This window comes from Myodes glareolus, chromosome 17 (assembly GCF_982192425.1).
Source record: "Myodes glareolus chromosome 17, mMyoGla1.1, whole genome shotgun sequence".
NCBI lineage: Eukaryota > Metazoa > Chordata > Mammalia > Rodentia > Cricetidae > Myodes > Myodes glareolus.
In genome coordinates, this window is record NC_142042.1 from 24,786,919 (window position 1) to 24,810,326 (window position 23,408).

General features: G+C 42.3%; 1 protein-coding gene across 3 annotated transcripts in view; it reads left to right on the forward strand.

The window, feature by feature from the left end:
- Tet2 (tet methylcytosine dioxygenase 2) overlaps positions 1 to 23,408 on the forward strand; it is an 84,512-nt gene that overhangs the window by 15,703 nt on the left and 45,401 nt on the right. For 2 of the 3 annotated variants that reach the window (XM_048456759.3, XM_048456761.3), the window contains exon 2: positions 12,505 to 12,649. The gene's annotated coding sequence lies outside the window, so the exon portion shown is untranslated. Of the gene's footprint in view, positions 1 to 4,288; positions 4,465 to 12,504; positions 12,650 to 23,408 lie in introns of all 3 variants that reach the window. The other variant, XM_048456760.3, reaches the window with a different exon arrangement.

The window sequence follows — 23,408 nt, forward strand, 5'->3', positions numbered from 1 at the left end:
TATATAGGTGCAATACATGTCTGCCTTGGGCTAGCAGAGGCCAGAAGAGAGATTGGATCTCTTAGAAATGGAGTTACAGACAGTTGTAAGTAGCCATATAGGTGCTGGGAATTAAACTCAGGAATAAGAGCCAGTGCTCATAATTGCTGAAACATCTCTTTAAGTGCCACAGAATACTTTTTTGTTTGATTTTTTTGTGGCACATTTTTGTCTCCATAGCCTTGGCTGTCCTGGAACTCACTGTGTAGACCAGTCTGTGCTCAAACACAGAGAAATCCACCTGCTTCTTTCTCCCAAGTGGTGAGACTAAAGGTGTGTGCAAATTTTTAACATCATTCACAATACATTTTTTTTTTGCCATGTGTGATAATGCCAGTACTACAAAGGCAGAGGCAAGTAGATCTCTGTGAGTTCCAGGCCAGCCTGGTCTATACAGAGAATTCTAGTCAGCCAGGGCAATATCGTGAGACATATAGTTTTAGGGAGAGGAAGAGAAAAATAATTTTAAAAAGATAAAAATAATTTAAAATCAGTAAAAAAAATTGAGTTTTTATATGTCTATGAATATTTATAGTTACAAAGTTGGGGAGGGGTTGGTGTTTTGGTTTTTTTATTTTTTAAAAATGACTAAGACTGCTTGTTTGCAGTCCGTCGTGTAGGAAATGGAGAAGTCACTACTCCACCCCAATGACAAGTAAAACATTGAATAAGACGAAAACCAACAACTCTTGGTTCTGTGGAAAGGAGATCAGAGGAAACCATAGCCCCGGTGCTCAGGAGAGGCAGGCAGATACAGAGAAGTGTCGCTTGTTTGAGCAATCCACAGGAAGAACTCTCTGGAACTATTGTCAGAATGGGCAGTTATTGACTTGCTGGAGGTTTAGTGTTGCTAAGGAATGCAGACTCTTAGATCATCCAGTTGGTGGGAGACCCCCTTCGTTTCTCCTGTGCCACCAGCTCTCCCGGCTCCGCCAAGTGGATAGTGTTGCACATCACTACGGGAAGGGTAAGAGGTCATTTTGAAATATGCCAGAGAATTTCACTAGACTTTCAAGGCCTGACTTCAAGAAACTATTTAACAAAGCCTAAATATCTGGATTTTCTTTCTTTTTGAGGCTAGGCGTCACTGTGTAGTCCTGGACTGGACTTGAACTCACAAAGATGCTGCTCTTCCACCCTGCCCAGAACTGGGATTAAAGATGTCACCTCCTCAGCAATTTCTATAATTTTATCAGATTCTAACGTAACCTTAACCTGGAGAAAAGAGCTACCCAGCTGCAGATCACTCAAGTCAACCAATCCCAACCAGCAGAGGAGGTGACTATGAACAACACTGGCGAGGTTCATAGTGCAAGGTACAGGCCCGCAAAAGGACCAACTGGTCAGAGAAGGGCAGAGCGTTGTACTCCTGTTGCAGCAAACATTTCTGAAAATGTCTGTGTTGAGCATTATCAAAGTCCTGTTGAGAGCAGTTCTTTTTACTGAGAATATTTGTGTGTGTGTGTGTGTGTGTGTGTGTGTGTGTCATTCAACACAAAATACAGGGTATACCATAAAACTTGAAGAAGCCAGTATTCAAAGCATAATCAAGTACCAATGTGGGGATGAAGACTTTTTATTATGTTTGTGTTTAATCATTGTGTGTGAGTGTGTATGCACATGCACTGGAGGTCATGTGACAGGCTGTGTGAGTCAGTTCTCCTTTCACCACAAGGCTAGGGGTAAACCTGGTGTCAGTTTTAATGGGAAGTGCCTTTTACCAGCTGAATCATCTCACTGGCCCCCGGATTTTTTTTTTTCTAATGATGATTAATATGACAATGGCTATGCGCAAGTGGTGGACAGATGTAAGAACACCAGGTGGGTATTGTCCACATGCAGATAGACATTTTCAGGGAGAATCAGAGACCTGTCAGATGGCAAACATGCTGCAACGGGAGCGATGAAAAATGCCTTCCGTGGCCTCATTAGGAAGTTGGACATATCTGATCTTAAAGATACGAGAATGGAAAATCCAAAAACTAAAACAGAAAAAGAAAAGGGACCGGTGATAGCAAGTGGGTACCGACCTTGGGGGAGCTGCAGAACAGCTCCAAAGCTCGTACTGGAAAATGGGAATCCAAGAAAGAAAAATGTAGTAGTACCTGTGAAGGCTCAGATTAATGTTAAATATATGATTATGAATCCAGGCAGCTCCCGAACACCAAGAGGGGTAACGTCCGTCCCTTAACCTCACTAGACCCTCATCCCCAACTGTGGCTAAAGCAAGTAACCTAATGGCCTTCTTAATTGAGCCTTAGCATTGTTCATCATGAATAATTCACACCGATCTTTTATTAAAAGCAGGGACAGTAAGGGTCTACCAAAGACGGTGGACACCCTTCAGTTACCTTCTTCAGTGCCCCCGGTACAATGGCTACAAAGCAAATTAGCGTAGCTGCTGATTGCATAGTTCATAGTCAAGATGAAAATACCCTGTTTGGCCTTACTTTCCCCCTTGCCTCACTCCTCCTCTTCATTTGAAAGTGAGTTCTTGTAATAGAAAGTCATCTGCCGACAGCTGTGACTCTTGAGTGATTTACGCCACCTCTGACCTGCATTCCCTATGACACATGACTTCATCCATGGCAGTGAGAGGAGGTGACTTGTGCACCCTGACCTGGCACACACCTAGTGCCTCAAGTAACTTCATCGCTGCTTGTTGCTAGAAGATTGACCTCCTCCTGCAAGGCTGTCTGCCGTGAGGCCTGAGAAACAGGAGTCTTCCCGGTGAGAATAAGCCAGCATACTGGACTCTCACCTATGAGTCAGGAGAGTTTTCTTCCATTTGCTTTCTCATTTTTGTTGTTTTGATTTGTGTCTTTCATTGACATTGAACTAATACAAATCCTGCTGCTTCAGCTTCTTAAGTTTTGGAATTGGAGGCCAGTCCGTGCCCAGCTTCTCAGCAACACTTTCTAAGATGGTCTCAGCACTTGATCTTAGCCAAAGGTCCCGAAGTCACATGAATCTTTAGCCTTTGCCCACATTTTTGTTATTTGTATTTAGGAGAAGCTATGTGTGTGCCTATCAGTCTTTATGAGGTTCACAAATGCTCCATTTGATCATAATTAATATTCTTCAAGAGGATTTTCCCCTCCTGAGAATGTCCTGGTGGTTCTCACATTGCCCTGGGATGAATGAAGTTGGCTGTAATTGTTGAACATACCCCCCCTTCTCTGCCCTGCTCTGCCCTTCACTGTAGCATGGTTGTAAACAACAACTCTTACAATGGTTTCTACACCACACAAGTTACAGGTGACTTGAACTTTTTTAACAAAGGATAACCAATGACCAGAAATTCTTCGTCTCTTCAGTTTACTATATCTGACTTGGAAGATTTAGCAAATAAAAATTGATTTTGAGCATTTAAAAATGATTATTGGGGGAATATGTGTATATCATGGTATGCGTAAAGAGATCAGAGGACAGCTCTGTGTAATTTGCTTTCTTCTTCCACCTCTACATGGGTTCCAGGGATCTGACACCATTTTCATGACCTCCACAGGCACACATGTGGAACACATACCATACACATAAAATAAATCCACTTCCTTCTCAGTTCACAGTGCAGTTCTGTGAGACCATGTCCTATGATCTGCATTACACTCCTTTTTTTTTGTTTTTTTCATTTGTGCTACTGTTTCTTAAATGTTTGTAACAATTTAATTTGTATGTAGTAATAGTTATACCACCCTTGTATAGCACAATAATAATTTCTTTCATTAAAATAGGTCATAAGTTTGTTAGATAGACATTTGAATTTCCCATCCATTTAGATGATTATCAAACCCTAAATATGACATGAGCTCAAGTTCTTGATTTTTTTGTTTTATTTTGCTTGTTTTCCAGACAAGGTCTCACTGTGTATCCAGACTGTGCTCAAATTTATAACTATGTGTTGAGATTACGGGTATGGACCATTATGACAGGCTAAGTTTATTCCTCTACGTACTATGTGCCGTCTTTACTTAGAGGGAAATACATTTAAATTCACTCAAGTTGACCACAACGTGAAAATTTAGCCTTCCGCTTCCATTTTCATTGAAGCGTGACAATATAACCTTCTGTATAATTTTGAAAGTACTTTTAACGTTTGTTATATTTAAATATTTGGTTATTCTTCTCAAGTTTCTTCCTCTTCATCTTTCTCTCTACCTATCACTGAAATGAAAAGCGGCATATTCCCCCCAGCAAATGTTAGATTCAAAGAGACTTAATGACCGTCGGTCTTTTTTTATCCCTTAAGATCCGTGTGAAGAAGCAGATCCCGTGCGCAGCAGGTGCATGAGAACGGCTGTACTACTGGTCACTGAAGTGCTTCCAAGGGGGCTGCCGGTGCTCCGCCTCAGCCACTGTGCCTCCGTCCTTGCCACCTCTGAGCCTCTCTACTGCCCCGCAACTAAAATAACACATGGCTTATCGGTGGGTTGTAGATGGCTGCTGGGACCCTCCTCCATCTTTTGACTCATGCTTTGGCATGCCAGATGTTAAACATTTTGCTTATCACTGGTGTCTGGCAAGAGAGACATTGTTTATTTAAGTTCATGAGTGCTTTACCTCACCCCCTTTTCTTTTTTTCTTTGAGACAGAATCTTGTGTATAGCCCACCCATGCTGGCCTAAAATCCCCAAGCCGTCAGTGCTTTTTATAAAATCTTGTGTTAGGTATGGCAGCATACACCTTTAGTCCCAGCACTTTGGAAACAGGCATAGATGGATCTGTGTGAGTCTGAAGCCAGTCTAGTGTATATACTAAGTTCCAGGCCAGCCAGGGCTATGTAGTGACACCCTGTCTAAATAATAATAATAATAATAATAATAATAATAATAATAATAATGATGATAATAATAGTAGTAATACATTTTAATCAAAGTTTTTCATTGTTTTTTATTTGAGAGCTGTATCATACATCAGTGAATGCAAAGTGTGTACATACACACACAAAGGGCTAATCTCGAATTTCTACGTCCTGTTCCTTCTGCCTCTACCTCCTAAGTTCTAGGCTGGCAGGTGTGAACCACCATGGCAGGACTGTGATAAAATTATTCTTATTTCATCTTAAATGAAATTTCTAGTTTGCAAAATGCATAAATCTGTTTTTGCAACACAGATAAAGATAACTCCGGAGTTCTCCTGTGTGATTTGGTGTCTTTATCTATCTCTTTCATTTGCTTTTCTGTTAGAAATGAGGTTGGATGACATCTCCCTGGGTCTTTATTGCATGGTTGTGATCTGAATTGTGGGGATGCTGAAGGAGTAGCAAGGGTTTGAAACCAGGTAGGGCTACAGAAGGCCTGAGGGTGGCCTGGGATACAGAGCCAGAGCCTGTCTCAGAACAACCAGGAGGAATGATAAGACCGCTTGTTTGGAATTCAACAATGTTGTTTCTTGAAGTGATACTATTTATTTTTTTTTAATTTTTGTTTTTAAATTATGTGTAGCACGGGGGTGTGTAGTATGTGCATACAGGTGCTCAGGGAGCCCACAGGCACTGGATTCACCAGAGCTGGAGTGACAGGTGGTTGACAGCTGCCTGACCTATGTGCTAGGAACTGAATGAGCTTGTTTTGCAGGAGCAGCACGTGGTCTGAATTGCCAAGCCACCTCTCCTGCCATGGAATGCTACTATAAAGAAAACGGTGATGGGTCAAAGGTCACCAGCTTTCCAGGATGGTAGTAGAGTGGGAAATTCCCCTTCATATGTAATCCTGCATCTCACCGCTTGTTAGAATTGGAATATTGGTGCTTGATGCTGGGGATGTGGCTGTTTCTATGGTGACTTTCACTCTTCCCTCAGTGAGCAGAAGACTCAGTGTCTTCGCTGGAAGGCTGGACTATGAGCCATTTATGACAACTAGTAGTTTAACATTCATCCTCTCATCTGTCTCGAAGAAACTTGAAGGGAGGGCTGATCCAAACCTCACACTTTCCTCAAAGTATTGGAAAAGTCAACTATTTTTAATAGCTAGGGTTGTGTTACAGATTCGAGGCAGCTATCAAAAGCACTTGTGGTCTACTTATTGATCCTTAATGTGTGGCCACTGTGGATGCTGCAATCAGTAATTCAGTCTCGTTGAACCTTGGTAATAGATTCTTGTCTCCCAGGAACCCCCTACAGCACTTTATGACATGAAATTGCCAAATCTAAAGGGTATGTTATGAAATGTCTTTGCCCCTAGTGATGAGCATTGTGACTGTGAGCTGGGGTTACACGTTTCAGCTCGGGGAATAGTCGTTGTTCAAAAAAAAAAAAAAAAACAGTGTCATTAGAAGCTAGAGATGTAGCTCCACTAGTGCAACGTGTAACCCTGGTGCCCAATGTGCAAACAAACAAACAAACAAAAAACCCTGGCTTGGTGGGAAATACTTGTAATTCCAGCATTCAAGAAGCAGGGACACGAGCATCATGAGTTTAAGATCAGCCTTGGCTCTGTAGCAAGTGCGAGGCCAACTTGGGATGCACAAGACTCTGTCTCAACAATCATTTTCTTTTAGTGTTGTGTAATTGGGAATAAGCTGAGACATTTCTATGCATATAATGTATATCATATTCCTATATTACCTGCTCTTGCTTCATATAACACCTATGACTTGCCATGTAGCTCAGCCTGGATTTGAACTTGTGGCTATACTCCTGCCTCTGTTTCTTGTGTGCTGGGGTTATACGTATATACCACCACACCTGACTGTTCATTTGATACAGGTATTTGTCCCACCAGGATCAAATTGGATAGCATCTAAGCTAGTGGGTCTCAGCTGTGGGTCATGACCGATTTGGGGGTTGAATGACCCTTTCACAGGGGTCACCTAAGATCATCCAAAAACACAGATATGTACATTACAATTCATAACAACTGCAAAATTATAGCTACAAAGTAACAACAAAAATTATATTATGGTTGGGGGCCACCACAACACGAGGAATTGTATTAAAGCGTCATAGCATTAGGGAAGTTGAGGACCACTGCTCTAAGCCATAAGCTCACACTGCGTTAGAGCTGGGCTAGAGCCATGATAGTACAGTGGAATGACTGATAGACATCTCTAGTCCTCTGTTTCCTTAAAAGCTCAGCTGAATATCATAAGGTTATAGAGGAGCAGAGTTGGAGTTAGGAAGTGAGTAGGCTTCCCCTATGACAGCCCTTCTGGACCCCTTCTCCTTAATTTGCTTCTGAGGTTAGAGTTGCAAAGTGTCCTGAGTTTCAGCTCAAAACTTGCTCCCCACCTGGTGGGGTGACCCATGACTTTAATCCCAGCACTCGGGAGGCAGAGGCAAGCTGATCTCTGAGTTTGGGGCCAGCCTGGTCTACAGAGTGAGTTCCAGAGTTTAGCTAGGGCTACACAGAAATCTTGTCTGATAGCCACTACCCCCTGAAAAAATTGCTTCCCAGTGGAGTTATTGTCCTATGTTTAAGTGTGTTAATCCGCTGTATTAGTTACTTTTTGTTGCTGTGATTAAATGCAGTGACCAAAAGCAACATATGGAAGGGTTTATTTGTCTTATAGTTCCAGAAGGATGAGAGTCCACCATGGCGGGAGGCACGGTGGGAGACATGGCAGCAAGCGGCAGCTTGGTGGATTGGGAAGCTGACATTTCACAGAGAAGAGTGAACCAGAAATGGTTTTCAATTCTCAAAGCCCACAGAGATGCATGCACTTCCTCCAGCAAGGTTGCATCTCTTAAACATCCTCCAAATAGTTCCACCAACTGGGGGGTTGAGCGCTCAAATGCCTGAGCCTAAGGGGGGAGTTTCTCATGTAAACAACCACAGCCGTTGTGTCTAGAGCCCTTTGTAGGGAGAACAAGAAATTACAGGTGAACGATTAAACCCAGTGCAAACTGTGTATCCTTTTCCTTCTCATCCCTTACTCCTTTCCATGGGATTCTAGAGAGAATCCTCAAGAAGTGTAGATATCTGGAATGGCAGGGCTATTGTCAGAATCTTTATTTTCTATTTTTAGTGGATTGAAAGAGTTAAGGTTTGAGACACACCTGCCATTGGCCCAGACTCTCATCAAAGAGGTCAAGTATCAGCAAGTGTCAGAGTGTCAGAAATGTTTATACTCAAAGTCAGGATGTTTTTGTTTTGTCTGGTTGACTTTTTTTTGAGAGGGGTAAACACCATTCTTGCCTCAGCTTCGCCTGTGCTGAGATAACAATCTTGCACCACCGTACCTGGCTTTCTGCTATATCTTCGCTCCTGTTCTTCTAATGTGGGTGTCCTGTCTTTGCTTTTAAACATGCCCACTGCAGCTCTTTCCTCGCTGCATTCTTCTATTCCTGTCAAGCATGTAAGTTAACATCTATAATCTGCTCATCGTGTGGAATTTATGTGTAGCTCTTATATTCTGCTTGGCCCGTGGATAATCTCATGGCGTGGTGCAAGCACTACAGTCAAGAGCTCCTAACTTCTGGCTAAGAGTCCAGATTTGTTTGAGGTTTCTGGTCTCGAAAGCCTTGTGTAGAAACAGCTGATGTGGAGCATATTTGTTTTCATCTTGCTGGAATTTGTCCTGCGGATTCCTGCAGAATTCTTCCTTCAGAGTCACACTTTGTATAATTTGGGAGGGACAAGAGCAGGGCCATGAGGTCATCTCTAATTTTCTTCTCATAGCTTTTCTTTAAAACAATTGTTTTCAGTATAATACTTTTTAAAGCATGAATGAGGAAAGGGCCATTGCTGCCAAGTTGCTGAGATTCTGAAATAATCTTTTCCTTTGAGAACTGTAGAGCTGAGGTCATTCGCTAGCTCTGGGTGTGTGTGTACAGGGAGATCCATTTGTGGACACACCCTGCTGAGGTCAGTAACCTCTGTGCAGTGCAATCTACTCTGACCCCGTTTAGTGCCTGGAGGACCACAGGCAAGGACAGCATTTACACAAGAAGGAAGCAGCTATTGCCAGGAGGTTACAAAGACCAGGCATCGAGGGTACTAGGGACACAGAAAGGAAAACAAGGGCTACATGATAAACATGGAGCATTTGGTGACATTTGGTCAATGAAAGATCCAACTATTGAAAAAGAATGACTTTTGAGCTACAGATATGTTGGCTCATGTCAGGGATCCCAGAACTCAGGAGGCTAAGGCAGGAGGATCAGGGCAAGCCTGATCTACATAGTAAATTCCAGTCCAGCCTGGGATATAGAATGAGAGAATGCCTTAAAAAAAAAAAGAAAAGAAACAAAAAAAAAAAACAAAGAATGGAAAGAAAGGAAGGAAAGAGAAAGAGAGAAGGAGAGAGAAAAAAAGAAACAAAAACCAAAGAAAGGAAAGAGAGAGAGAGAAGAAGAAGGAAGGAAGAAAAAGGAGAGAGAAAAAAAGAAACAAAAACCAAAGAAAGGAAAGAGAGAGAGAGAAGAAGAAAGAAGGAAGAAAAAGACAAGAGAAAGCTTCACAGTATATGTAGCTTGTATGTATGTATGTGCACGGTTGTGGTTTGAGTGACTGGCTTTTAGAGATTTCTTTTTCTTCTGTTAAAGGACTGCTTTGACTAGGGATGTGACTTAGTGGGTGAAATGCTTACTGCACAAGTGTGGGAATTCCAAAATCCACATAAAAGCTTGCCTGGAAACTGCCTGGAATTCCAACATCAGAGGCATGCTGGTCAGTTAGACTGGCTAGAGAGAAGCTCCTGGTTCAGTGAGAGACCCCCGCCTGCCCCACTACATGGAGAGCAATGGAGGTTGATGTTCACACACACACACACAACACGCACGCACGCATGCACGCATGTATGCACATATATACGTGCACACACATGCATGCATGCACGCATGCATACACTTACCTGCACACACATGCACATATGTATATGCACACACAGTAACATGCACACACACATGCACACATGTATGTACACACTTGCAAACACACGTGCATCTATGCGCATATGTACACGCATGCATTTATGTATATGCAAGCACACACACGTGCACTCATGCACATATGTACGTACATACACACATGCACGTGCACGTACGTATGTGCACACACACACACAAACACATATCTCCCATACATAGAAAAGAAAAGAAAGGAAAGAAGGATAGGAAGTGTGCTTCTACTATCTAAACAAGGAATTGTTGGCTTTTATCGAAATGAGCTGTCTTTGCATTGAGCCTTCTCTGACCCCACTGAGACTCTGAATCCTGGTTGGTTGAGTCCAGACTCTGGGGCTCTGTCATCTACATACAGCAGACACTGTGTTGAACACCAAAAGAATCCAAATGCCTTTAATAGATCATAGCTTTTCTACTTATTATTTTAAATTTCACCAAAATCTATTTTTAAACACTGAATAACTAATAAGGATAAAATTAGAGTAGATTTTGATTTAAGGGCAATATACATCTAGGAGCTACATAATTTCAGAAAGATGACACTTTTATAGAGTCTGTATCATTCCGTTGCATTTGTTAGTAGTAGAGTTTTTGCTAAGAGGTTGTTTGGGGCCTAGGAAACTGGAACCTTGTGGTTCTCTTTGTCAGTCTGCCAGCTGGAATCCCAGATAACTCGCTGTAGCAACATAACTGTAGTCCTCTAGGAGTCCCAATCCTCTGCCAGGCTGTGGAGGGAAGTCTCTCTGAGTATACTGGTGCCCATCTGAGAGTGGAGGATACCGCTGTCCCATGCTGTAGACAAAGTATTCCATTGCAGAGGCTAACAGCTGAGGTCCAGATACTATTTAGTATTGTTTTACTAATTTAAATTTTTAGACAGAAAACAGGAAGGCAGAAGCCCCTTTGCCTTCTTTACAGTTTTCTCTCTATGCGGCTGAACCCAGCTGAAGGACCCTCAAGTATGTGTGCCAGGCAGTGGCCACAACCTCCTTGTAACACAACCAGTAGCTCCTCATGGAGAGACGAATGGAGGATGGGGCAGAAGTAGAGAGGAGGGAAGGAGAGAGAATCCCTAAATTTCATCTTTCTTTATTTGAAATTCCTAGATTTCCTCAAGTGCCTTAAGGCAAAGACTTTATGTTTCATTTCAGGGTTCCTTCCCGGAATGAAACATTTATCTGGTTGATATCATCACCGATACAGTCCATCAAACCCAGCGCTTTGTGGCTGTAACCATACCATTCTTTTTCCTCTCCGTATCTAGACTGTCGCTGAATTTTATGTTTATTTACTTATAGTATCTTCCCGGCTGGTCATTTCCTCTGATATTCTCTTCTTTCAGACTCAGTCACTTCATGTGTAGCTAAAGAACTAAATATCTTTCCTATGGTTATTTATAGTACCTAAACCTTCTACCACTTACCACTCATGGAGATAAACATAAATGAGAGGACATACAACAATAAGTGTTGCTAAGGTCGTAGGAAAGTGGGAATTACCCAAATATGCTTTTGAGACTCTAAAAGGTGGCAACCAGTGGCAAGATAGTTTAGTACTTCCTGTTTAAAGAACAACAGAAATGGTTGAACGAGCTTGCTCAAAGCAGTGACACTGTCTGTTGACCCAAGAGACACCACTGTCACCCCTGGAACATGACGTCAGCAGCTGGTGCTACTCTGGGTACTGTCTGGGGATGATCCAGGGCCATCGCCAGTGTTCAGGATAGTGGTACCTTGGCTGTTTTGCTGGAACTCTTCGATTCTGTTTTGTGTTTTTCTTTCATTCTGCCAGTGCTCTGTTCCGGTAACCTCCATCCCCAGCCAGTTTCATATAGTCTTGCTCCTCCTCTTCCCCCCATTTCCATTTTTCACTCAGTTAACTTCACCCTACCCTTAGGACTCTAAGTTTTCTGTGTTCTGTAGCACTCAAGACTTTTACTGTATCTTTGACTGGTGAGTCACGTTATGTTTGCAAAGTGGTTTTCTTCTCAGGTAGCATTCTTTTTAAAATGCATATCAGGAAACGAAAGTTCCAGAATATAGAGACCACCTGTTGTAATGCCTTCCCCTTTCTGCAGCACCCACCCAGCGTGAGTTTCTTTCACACGGTGCATATAGAATAAATAGCACAAGTTAAGTTAGTGCTTCATCTCAGTAAATGCTGGGGCTGTAATGGATGATCCCCGAAGCTGGCTTCCATAGAATTGCCTGGGGACAAAGTTCTTCCATAATCCAGTAGGTCAGACTCTCAGCAGGAGGGCTCAGCCTTACACTGAGATGCTCTTTTTACAGCCAGGCTGAGGGGCACTGAGCCTGACAGATGAAGTAATATAAGTCAGTGGTTAGAAAACCTAGTTGACCGTGGCAAGAATTGAGGACCAGGATGCTTGGGAGTTTCAAAGCTCCACACAGATGGGCATTTTGTTGGAATATTTAAAAGTATCACTGCTTTGGTAAAAAATCTTTTAATCCTAATTTTTTTTTTATCAGTCAGCAATGTAATTGAGACAGCAGCTCTAGGCCTCTGAGACCTTTTTAAAAAGCACATCATACCTTAGTAATAGGCGTAGATGACTTGATGCTATTGGCAAACGAAGAATAAACGAACTTTGTCTTCTCTAGGCTGGTAGACGTTCAGCAGCTTACCCTCCCAAGACTCTCCATGTCCCTTGTTCCTGTTCCGCTGCGGTGCTTGGAAGCAGGAGATGGGCTCACACGCGGTCAGCAGGACATGATCCAGGAGGAGCAGTGAGGGACAACGCTGCTGGTAAGGCATGGGGCACAGTGCATGCTTGACTTGCATGCCAAGCATTTCCAGGTCGCACTGTGAATAAGGACGATTAACTCCCTAAGACACAAGGATTAGATTTTAAGATCAATCTCTAACATTGTATGATTTTTATGCCTATCTGTATTTTTCTGGATTGTTGTTATTTTTGTAGAGTTCCTACCAGATTCTTAATGTCTGATTCTTACTAAAAAAAAAAAAAAAAGAAATAGTCTTCGCATATAACTAAGCATAGAGAAAAACACTTGTTATTATTATTATTGACACAGTATCCCTCTCCTCTGTTTGCTGCTCGCTTGTGGCGACATTCCTGTCTTTGAAGACTAAGTCAGTGATGTTTGCATTTGATTATTGGTCTGTCAAGTGAACACTCCCAGGAGGAAGCAGGTAGCCTTAGCAGTTGGCGTCTGAGCATAAGCAGAGAACTAAGGCGCACACAGCAGATCAGAGAGGGCAGTCGTACAGCTTTGAAAGTACAAAGCACAGGCCGTGGGTGGAGGAAAACCCAGATAATTCCTTGTGTCTTTAAAGTTGTTCTTAATAAAGACCAGTTTGCTTTTAATGCATCAAACTCTTAGTAAGTTTCCCAAACTAAAGATTCTTAAAAGAAAAAGTAAAATTTTGTTACATTTATTTACTCAGAAGGAGAATTCCATATTGTGTTTGAGTGAGTGTGTGTGAGAGTGTATGAGTGTATGTGTGCATGTGTGTGTTAATGTGTGTGTAGGTCAGAGGACAACTTGAAGTTGTGGGTTCTGTCCTTCTACCATGTGAGTTCTGAGGATAGAACTCAGGTTGTGACCCCTGGCAGCCAACACCCTTACCTATCTTGCTAGCCAAAAACTAAGTTTAGTTTTACTCTTTTGTTTTTGTTTTTAATTTTAATTTATTTACTGTGTTTGTGTGTTCTCTCCTTCTACCATGTGGGTCTTGGGGATGGAATTCAGGTTGTCAGGGTTGCCAGAAGCAACACTGACCTACTGAGTAAACCATCTTTCTAGTCCTAAAGTAAGGATTCGTTATTAAAAAAAAAATTTCATTTACTTATATGCATGTATAGAAGTAGGAAACAAATGGATTTTCCCCCACAGAAAATGAAAACAAGAATGCATTCTGCATACACGCTTGCCTGTACTAGAAGGCAGCTGAGTTTTAGGGGTGACTGTCGTGGGCAAGCCCCAAAGGTCAGAGTGAGAAGAAGACCCAGGCAGTTTCCCCTGTCACTCTTAGCAGGTAGTTCAGCCTCATTGTGTCGTTATACATTCTGCATAATGAATTCCCCAGAAAGCTGGGGGTAGCTATAATCTCCACGCCCATTCTCTGGGCCTGAGGATGTAGGCATCCATGCTGCCACTTGGTACTTCTCAGATGCTGACCTGATGCCGAGAAATCCTTCTCGGTGTCCTCAGTTAAAACCCTGTGGCTTCAGAGGCTAGCATCTTTGCCTAGATTACCTCTTACCCAGGGGGTTTCAGGTCACTGAACGGGAACTCTCAGAATGTAGATTTTCCTCTTGGTTCTTAATATTCTTAGACTTCCTCTTTCCCTGCTCATGTTGGAAAATCTTGGGTAATTATGAACAAAGCATTCTTTACTTATTTTCTTTTTCTCCTCACTGAATGGTTGCTCACTTCACCCCGTGGATGCCAACTGTGGCCACTCATTCCGCTCTCGTCCTTTACGTGAGAACTGAGAACATATATTTTAAGATGGAATTTTTACCTCTTTAGTGAGAGCGCAGCATTACTCAGAGATTCTCTTCTTGGAGGTGGGGGGTGGGTGAGGAAGGGAGAGTACAAGTTTATGAGAAAGTGTAAGAGAAATAACTAAAGAGGATCAGAAATGAAAATGGTCATGGTGTGAGAAGTGGCTGGCTGCAGAGCGCTTTCCCTTAACCCTCCAACCTTAGTTCACACTTACACTCACTGTTGGATCAACTCAGCCTAGGACTTAACTTTCAGTGCTAAATAAGTCTAGGGCGCATTGGAGTTCATTCATTAAGGGTCTATTTAAAGCCTGCTTTACTTGGCAGCTAGGCTAGAATAGACAATGGCAATAGGATTGACTTAAGGATACTATGTGTTGGGTCAGGCACAATGTGAGTTCCTAGTTTTATACTACCATATCTTTCGTTGTTATCACTGTTAACGGTTTGATTATTTATCACCAATCTTAATGGCTCCTTCACTTTCTATTTTGTTCCATTCCAGTATTTTTTTTAATTAATTCTCGATGTGAATGAGTGTTTTGCATGCATGACTATGCACCACATGTACGCCAGGTGCCCTCGGAGACTTAAAGAGGGTGTTGGAGTTACAGACAGCGGTGGGCAGTTGTGAGTGCTGGGAAAGGAACTGAGTCCTCTGGAAGAGCAGTCTGTGTGCTTGACTGCAGAGCCATCTCTCCAGCCACACTTGAGTGTTTCTAACTATATGCAGTCCTGGGTATGGAACCCAGAGCCTTGATCATGCTAGGTGTATGCTTTGCACCAAAGCTATACACTTAACCTCTCCTTGAACCTTTTAAGATAGGAATTTGTTGTAATCTTTTCTTTTCATTTCTTTGTGAAGTTTTTCTTGTATGCCTATCAAATACTAGGAAACACAGAAATCTCTTTCTTTGGTGACCTTAGGAGTCTGAAGGAGACAAAGAAAAACCATGATAGTTTTAAGAAGGCAGTATACTGAATAGCCAGAGCTATTAAGCAGAAAGTAAAGGACAAAGTTTGGTGTGATGTTATATGCCTGCTTTTTCAGTTTCTCAGGAGGCTGAGGCAGGAGGGACTGTTTGGGTCAGGAGTTCAGAGCCTGGGCACTCTTGCAAGACCCAATAGCTTAAACACACAAATATATACATAAGAAAGGAAATCAGGAATGATTATGAGATAGTTAATTGGAGAGCCAGCAGTCAGAGAAGACATGTTGAGAATATTAGATAAAGGCATTTAATAGGGCAAAAATGTTCTAAGTAATAGAAAAAAGTCACAAAGATGAAGGAAATAGTTTCAGAGGAAGCCAAGGAGAACCAGAGTGCTGCAGCTTACGGGAGTTCCATCAGTAAATATTTGTCCATATCCTCAGGTAAGTGGCAACGGGTGAGGACCTGGGAAAGTCAGGGGGCAGGCTCTGGATCTTGAAGGGTGGGAGGTAACAGCAGTGGCATCCTAGTGGAGAAGTGGAGGGCAAAAATTATGGTGTAGTATACTGATGACGTGGACTCTGAGGTTGGATGAGGACGCCACTCCCTATAGAGCTCCTGTGGACAGATGGTGAGAGAATGGGTAGAAACACAGAGAAAGGACCAGATCAACCTAAAGACTACTGCACCCTGTCCTGCAAATACTGGTTTTAAATGCCACAGTGGATAGCAAAGTGAGCTCATCCCCAGTAATGCAATTTTGGGGAGATAAGGGTGACCTTAAGGACCTGAATTATGCCAAGGGATAGGAATGGAAAGGAAAAAGAGACCAGATATGTTAGAGAATAACCAAGAGGAGTCAGACACTAGCTGCACAGAGGAGATGAAGGAGGCTAGTTTAAATTTCCCCTTATTGTTTTCAAAGGACAAGTTGGGGCATATTTGAAGTCAAAGTTCATATAAGATTTGAAATGAGCCAAGTAAGTTTCTAGGAGTCTCTTAACCATATATTAAAATCCAGGTAAACGCTAGCATAGTACAAAAGTTGTGTGTAGGAAAAAATGCCCGAGTTCTAGGTGTCCTCTATCTATACTTACCAAAGGTTCCTTGTTTAAATAAGTCATCTTTCCCGCTTCAATAGTTTGAAAGAAATGATTGAGTTTTTGGTTGGTTTTGGTTTGATTTTCGAGGCAGGGTTTCTCTCTGTTGCCCTGGCTGCCCTGGAACTCTCTTTGTAGTCCAGGCTGGCCTCAAACTCAAGAGATCTGCCTGCCTCGCCCTGCCTGACTCCCTGGGTGTTGGGATTAAAGGCTTGCACTACCACTGCCGGTCAAAATGATTGTTTTTGATTATGTGTTCATTTTCTGTTTATCTTTTGGGGGAGTGCATGGCTTTCTTAATGGCCTATTTCTCATTGTCCCTCTAGAAACACCCCTCTCTGATGTTCTTGGCACAGTTCTTGCTACTCTGCAGTTTTCAATCTTCACCTACATTTCAAATGAAGATTTCAGGGCTTCTTCCTTATAAACCAAATCAGCCCTGTGAACTGAAGTCTGTAGGCATTTGTCTAACAAACCTCATCTATTTGTCCTTCAAATGTTGGAGTAGTTTGTTATGTGTCTGTTACTGATATGGGGTCATACTAAGTTGCCTGGTCTGACTTAAGTAATCCTCCAGCCTCAACTTCCCAGGTAGCCGGACTATAGGTCACTACCATACCTGGCTACCATAGAATTTTAAAAGAAAATGGACACAAGAGATGATCTCATACAGTCTTCTCTAGTCTACAAATGATTTTTAAACATTTGTACAATTTTTAAAAGTTTTATTACACTTATTTTGGTGTGTGTGTGTGTGTGTGTGTGTGTGTGTGTGCATGAGTGAGTGTGCCATGGTACACTACCCTTGGAAGTTGGACCTCTCCCTCTACCAAGTGTGTGGTGAGGATGGAACTATCAAATCCAACTGCCTTTCTTTACCTGCTGGGTTGTCTTGCTGACCCTGTGTTTTTAGTTGGTTCTGTTTTTTAAAAATAGAATATAATTGCTTAGTAAATGAACAGCAGAAGTATATTTGGAAGGCTTGATTGTCTGTTTTCAAGAGCTCTATATCATTTCTTCTCTCTACCCTGTTGCAGAATGATCTGAGCACTGGCTGAGTTATATGAAAGCAAAACCCTGTTATCGATTGACACAGGGAACTGGGTGAGAGAACACAGACATTGCCATAGGGTTCAGCTGGGAACTTTGGCAGTCCTTAAATTCATAAATAGCTGGGCAGCCGTTTTGCATAACTACGTATCCACATGTGACGTGTCCTTTGCATTTAGAACAAGTAGACCGTACTAAAATAGAGTGGCCCCGAGAAAGTCATTTTCACTACTCTTGTGTTTCAGTTTCCTCTTCCAGTGAAGTATCAGTTGCTGCTATTGATCTCATGAGATATATTTTAAGCAGAAATGAGAGTCTTGGTGAAAGCACTTCGCAGTCTAAAAGAAAGTCACAGTGACGATGAAGGTTCTAGAAATGTTTGTCATCATTTCGGGTATTAACTTACCATATTCTTTATCAAAATATGAAGATGCTGTATGTCATCTTAGGTTTTTAATATTAAAACCTAATAATAATAATAATAATAGTCTTCTTGTAGAATTTCTGATCCTGTAGTGAATGTTTTATTTGTTTAAGACTTTTGTAGCTTTTGACCAAAGAATGCACTGTCCTTAAATCTTGGTGAGGGTTTAGACTTAAACACAACAATAATTTTATCTTGAGTATTTACCCAAGTGAACTAAAGATTTTTATATCCACATAAAAACCTACACAAACGTTTATGACAGGGTGTTTTTTTTTTTTTGTGAACAGTTGGCCCGCATGTACATATGTGTACCATAAGCATCCCTGATGCCCACAGAAGGCAGAGAGAGTACTGGGTCCCCTAGAACAGGAGTGACAAACTGTTGTGAGCTGCCACGTGGGTGCTGGAAACTGGACCAGGTCCTCTGCAAAAGCAGAAGGTGCTCTTACACATTTAGCCATCTCTCCAGCCTCAGTTTATAGCAGATTTATCTGCAATAGTTGATGGTATGAGTCTTAAGAACTTAAGACTTTAAGACATCCTTGCTGTTATTTTGTCTTCCCCTCTCCTTCCGTATCTATCTCTTTCCCCACTCTAATTAGAGCCCCCTGCCCCCACTCACATTTCCCTGATTAGATCACATGCATCCTGCCATTGCTCCCCTACCCCAGCGTTGATCCCTTTCTGGGTTTCTGCCGTTGCCCCAGGCTATGTACTCAACTCTGAAGATTTGGAACTAGGAGAGACAACAGCATGTGACGGTTGTCTTTCTGCTTCCCAGGTCTGGTTTACCTCACTCAATGTGATCTTCTCTAGGTCCACACAAATTTCACAATTTCCTTTCCTTTCTTTCTGAAGATTTATCTCAACTCCTGCTTCCCTGGCCTGTACCTTCCACACGATAAGATCACAGGGTTCTTTGCTACCACATCAAGTTCTCTCTTAAACTACTCAATTGGATACCAACATTTTCTTTTTGTTCCTCTGGAAACAAAGGATTTTAAGACTCAAGTTATAACTCACTACAGCCTACCCATTTTATGCATTTTGAGATGTGCTATGCTCATTACCATTTTCTGGTATTTATTTCAACATTTTACTTTCTTCTTTGACTAAAGAGTTACTCAGAAAAGGAAACAAATCTCTTTAACGTTGTTGACCTAGAAAAAGTCAATTTAGGAAAAAAAAAAACCCAAAGATTAAAGTTGCTTGGGACTAAATAGGATCTGGGAATACAGATTCAAGCCTTTGAAAACAGGTCCAAGTTCTAGAGAATGCCAGCCATGTCTGTAGCTCTGAATCTCAAGTAGGGACAGGAACAGGAGTGTAGTTATGCCAATTGGCCAGTCAGGAATTATTAGTGCTGATAGAAATGAAGCTAGTTTCCTTGTTTGTTCTTTCTCTCTCTCTCTCTCTCTCTCTCTCTCTCTCTCTCTCTCTCTCTCTCTCTCTCTCTCTCTCTGACAAGGTCTTACTATGTAACACTGGCTGGCTTCAAACTCAGAGATTTGCCTACTTTCGCCTCCCAGATTAAATTCTTGCAGCACCAATCCCTCCTGACACATTACATATTCTTTTGAAATAGAAAGTGCATAGCTGGCTGTGTAGTTGCACATACCTATAATCCCAGAACTGGGGAGAATCATTTGTTCACTCATTCATTGATTCATTCATTCTCCTCTGCCTTTTTCTGCCTGTCTGTTATCACTCCCAGTCCTCTCTGCTTTTGAGCCCAAGCTTCAAACTCAACTCCTCTTTCTTCATCCTCTTGAGTGCTAGGATTGTAGATGTGGGTTGTAACAGTCAGTTTAAGGCTGGCCTGGAAGACCAGTGAGGACCTTAATCACAAAACAAAATTATCTGCTTCTAGAATAATTTGTTAAATTATGTACTTAATGTGATTTTTTTTCCTAACTTCAGTTTTCAAATTTGACATTCACTTCTTTCAAAGTGTATATGAAAACATTTTTGTGTGTACCCATGCATGTTTGTCTGTCTGTATCTATGTGTATGTCTGTGTCTGAACATCTATGTGTTTGTGTGTATGTGTGTGTGTGTGTGTGTGTGTGTCTTTGTATGCATGTGCTGGAACCTGTAGGCATACATTCTACCTACCACCTTACTGCATCCTTAGCCCCAAATCTTTCTTTGACAGGATGACACATGAATTCTATAGTAGACTTATAGAATTATTAAATTAAGCAAGTTATTTCAAACCATGTTGAATGGTTGAGTAATATTTATTTTCTTATTTGGGTTGAAATTTCATTTTCCCTTATGTTCTGTGATATTATGAGATATGTGTATGCCAATTTTAATTGGTGTCTGGCTTGTTACTCCCATTCCGAAAGCAGGCCTCAGAAAGTTGAGTTTATTCCCCCCAAGGTGGGTCATAAAAATTGTTCTTTCTTGAGGAATGTAATCACTACCACCCATGCCCTAGGGAGGTGGGAGAGGGCCAGCAAGCTGCAGAAGGAACCACCCTGGATTTCCCCACAGTCTGTTAGCATTGGATGTCTTATAAGTGCTCTAAACAACAGTGTCCTCCTGCATGCCACAGCTGAGGGTGGGAAGTCCCTCGAGTGTGTGTGGCGTTCTGAAGAAGGGAAGGAAGCTTCAAGCCCCTCTCGTATTTCAGGCTACACATCTTTTCTTCCACGTCCTTCTTATAGCTCCGTCGTGGAAAATGGATGGGCACGTGCCCTGAGCTTTGAGAGAAGCTCCTGCAAATGAATACCCAAGGAAAAGGTTGTGAAAGTTTTGATTACAGCCCATTGGCACAGTTAAAATGACCAAGACTTTCAACTGGCATCTATATTGGGGGACCTGATAGAGGGGACTGTAGCACAAATTCTAACTGGTATTAATAATAAAAACCCAGAGTCAGATATGGAGGTTAATGTTGAAGATCAGAGAAACAGAGCAGCCAGCCACTAGAGAATTCTTTTACCTCTGCCAGTGCTCAGACAGAAGGGCGATCCTGTCCTGAGACTGCATCTCCAGACTGCATCTGTCTTTACCAAACCTCATACTGCCCTGAGCTCTTGTCTGCTCCTGCCTTATAGCTCTCTGTCTACCCAGCCATATCACTTCCGTCTCCACCTCTAGGGAGGTGCTGGGATTAAAGGTGTGGAATTAAAAGTGTGGAATTCTAAGTGCTGGAATGACCTGTGTGTGAGCTCTTTTTCTCTTTTAGACAAATTCAATCTCAAGTAGCCCAGGGTGACCTTGAACTAACAGAGATCCCTATGCTTCTGTCTCCAGACTCCTGGGCTTAAAGGTGTGGGCCACCACTCCCTGGCCTCTAGTGGCTTGACTCTGCAATCTGACCATCAGGCAAGCTTCATTTGTTAAAACACAAACAAAATATCACTACAGAGGGACTGTCTTGTGTCAGAACCCCTGTCCTGAGACCTAATGTTCTGTCCAGATTCTCAACAAAGGATGGCATGGTGGCATATTCTTGAAATCATGGCACTTGGAAGGCTTAAAGAGGTTAATTTTCACTACAGAGAATTCTGGGCCAGTGGGATCTACATAGAAAGCTAGTCTATCCGAAAAGAAAATAAAAGGGCATGTTGCACTACCCTTTTGTAGTTGCTACCCTCCCGTGTTGGCATGTTAGTGGGGAGAGATGCTCACGCACCGTGTGGCTCACGTAAGTTTTCTGTGTCGGCTGTAGTGTGAGAGCAAGGGAGAAGCAGGCAGTTGGACTCCATTTTTGCAGCTTGCCCCATCCCTTACTTTATAGCTTGCTGCAGACTGCTGAGCCTCTTGCTGGGGAAAGAGCTTCGCTCTCTCTAGGTTAGCATCCCGCATGTGACCGTGACGCAGGGATGGCACATGGCGTCTGCGTGTTCCCCTTGGCTGCTCTGCAGGGACTAAGGAGGCTTTTCGCTGCACAGTCTGCTGGCATGGTTTTCTTTTTTTTTTTTTTTAACTCTAACTAAAAAGTTTTCCAAGTAAGGAGTAAACAGCACAGCCTTGTTTTCTGTAGCTTTCCCTATATAGGTTTAGGAGAGCACTCGTGACGGGACTCTGGACAGTGTGGATTCATCTGAATTTTTCTAAAAATTCTCAACAGTTTGAATCTGAAGTCCTACTATCACCTAGTACTGAATATATTAATACTAATATATTTATGAATTTTTGTTTTTCTTCAATCATTTTAAGGTGTCTGCTTATAATATTTCTACTTCTCTGTGCTTTAATTTTATCCATGAGTGTAGAAACGAGCGCATGAAAGGCTTCTATTGTTGGGTACTGGCTTCAAAGAAACTTAAACTAGAAAGCAGACTTTCAAGGTAAGGGACTAAGGGGGTGAAAGGTACATGCCTTAATCTCAGCACTCCTGGCCTTTAATCTCAGCTGCTTAAGTAGAAGAAAGGCAGGCAGATTTGAGTTTAGAGACAGCCTGGTCTACATAATGAGTTCTAGGCCAGCAAGGGATTAAAGTCGCACGCCACCACACCCGGCTTCAATTTGAGTTCATAAGGTAGAGTTGCAGAGTTGAAAACTAAACCATAAGGAGTTTTAGGCATTAATACGATGGTTTTCAAACTGTAGGTCTTGGCCCCTTTGTGTTGAGCGGCCTTTCCCCAGGGCTCGCGTATCTTATCCTGAATATCCGGTGTTTGTAATTTGTAACAGCAGCAAAATTACACTTATAAAGCAGCAGTGAAACTAGTTTTATGGATGGGGGTCAAAGAAACTGAAATGATTGTCCTTGGTGATGGCTTTATCCTTCAGGCCTGGTGTGCCTCCACAGCTGGAAGAGTCCAGCTGTTTTCTTTCTTCTGGGGAAGTCACTCTGGCTGTCTTGACTTTGTAGTATTCTTATTTATTTATTTATTTGATTTTAAAAAATAAGAATCCAAATTCCCACTCCCTCTCTTCCTCCCCTTCCCTCCATACACCCTCCCACCCCACCTCCTTCAATCCTAAGAGAGGGTAAGGCACTTTGCTTTATGGATGGTCAAAGGCCCTCCCTACTACATACATCTAGGCTGAGCAAGGTGTACATTCAAAGAGAATAGGGTCCCCAAAAAACAGTATATGCAGTAGAGATAAATCACAGTGCCACTGCCAGTGGCCCCTCAATCTCCCCCAGCCATACAACTGTCAACCACGTTCACAGGGACTAGTTTGGTCCTATGCTTGCTCCTTCCCAGTCCAGCTAGAGTTGGTGAGCTCCCATTAGCTCAGGTAAACTGTTTCAGTGGATGAACCCTTCATGGTCTTGACCTCTTTGCCCATATCCTCATTCCTTTCACTCTTCAGCTGGACCTTGGGAGCTCAGTCTAGTGCTTCGATGTTGTTCTCTGCCTTTGTTTTCATTTGTTGTTGGACAAAGGTTCTATGATAATATTTAAGATAATCATCGGTCTGACTACAGGGTAGGGCCATTTTGGGCCTCCTCTCCTTTATTGCTTAGGGTCTTAGCTGGGGTTATCCTTGTGGAATTCTGGGAAATTTTCTAGAGCCAAGTTTCTTGCTAACCCCGTAATGGCTCCCTCAATCAAGA